The sequence below is a fragment of the Microtus oregoni genome, unplaced genomic scaffold, assembly GCF_018167655.1.
Source record: "Microtus oregoni isolate MIOR12 unplaced genomic scaffold, Mior012 000111F_ref0000342, whole genome shotgun sequence".
Classification (NCBI taxonomy): domain Eukaryota; kingdom Metazoa; phylum Chordata; class Mammalia; order Rodentia; family Cricetidae; genus Microtus; species Microtus oregoni.
This window is the reverse complement of record NW_024544729.1, coordinates 971,833-973,182: the sequence shown is the minus strand read 5'-3', so window position 1 is coordinate 973,182 and position 1,350 is coordinate 971,833. Positions and strand designations below refer to the sequence as shown.

The window sequence follows — 1,350 nt, the reverse complement described above, 5'->3', positions numbered from 1 at the left end:
AATGAAACTTGGGTTATATAAAGGTGCAGCTGGTCTCAGGAGGTGATGGTACTAAGCCAATGAAAAAGCAAAGAAGAGATTTGTGTGATAGGGTTGAAATTGTTTGTTATAACCAACCTGCTTGTGCTTAATAATCAGATACCATTTCTTTCAAGACCATCAGTAAGCCTCAGTTCTGATGCACTCCAAGTCCATGCTTTGGATTTGAGCAGAGGCATTTGTTGCTCCCTTGAAATGACAGAAGTAAAATTAACTTTGGAGTGCTTAAACACAGTAATAAATCTTAAGAAATATCTTCTATAATTTTTAGGAAATAATTAAAAACTAGAGATAAGTTCATGTTAAGTCCAACACATTAGAATGAGACAAGAGCCAGGTGTGATGCAGGTGTATGTACTCAGATTTATTTACATCCCAATTCATTAAAAGTATTTATTGCCAAGAATCCAGTAAGCAGGATCAGTCTCTGGGTCAAAGCTCCACTGTCCCTTCCAATCACTTCGTGAAATCCCTTGTTTCTCCCCACCCCAGCTCTCAGCACTCACCCAAGTCCCAGCATTAAGTAGCCTCCTGGATTCACCCACAGTGCAGTATCAGCCGGTCGTTTTTTTTCTTCTCAGCTCAGGCACACAACCTAGGAAGATAGAGAAAGATGGTAGCTATGAAGACTTGGCTCTCTACTACTGGTGCTCCTCTTCCTGGCAGCTGGGCTGGGAGAAAAAAAATGTTCAATTCAGATTCCCTGCTAAATTTGGTAGCCCTCTGCCTCAAGGCCCGAGGTATGCAGAGGAGAATTTCATCAGCAATTACAGCATTGCCATGAACAATATCCACCAAAAAAGACCTTGTGAACTGGCTGCTGGCCCAGAAGAGGAAGAATGACAGGAAACAAATTACCCAGAGAGAGGCCCAGGCTTTGGGGCTGGCAGGACAATCTCAGGGAAATGAGGAGACAGAGGGACAACAGAGCTCCTTGCCCAAGAACCCCAGTGATGAAGATGTGCTCAGGGACTTGCACAGAGCTACTGGCCTGGATGGTGGACCAAAAAGAGCTCTGTTGGCTGAGGTCTCAGTGACTGTCCTAGCCCAGAGCAGGACTGGACTCTGCCCTTTGCCTCCTCAGCTCCTACTTCTGCCCTGATCCAAAGTCTTCAAGAGATACAAACCAATAAAGTCTTGAGCTAAAGTCAAAAAAATTATTGACAACTTTGTGGCAATTTTATACACAGAGAAAGAATTAAGCATCCATAAAACACACATAATGCCTACTGTGATAGAACTGAGAAACTTACTAAATTGGTCTGCCTACACAGGGTTTTTGACAACTGTTTATTTTTATGACAATATGAT

The 1,350-nt window shown here is 42.8% G+C and overlaps 1 pseudogene; it reads left to right on the top strand.

Annotated features, from left to right (window-relative positions):
• Positions 1 to 652: 652 nt before the first annotated feature.
• On the top strand, positions 653 to 1,076 carry LOC121443653 (annotated as a pseudogene).
• Positions 1,077 to 1,350: the final 274 nt, after the last annotated feature.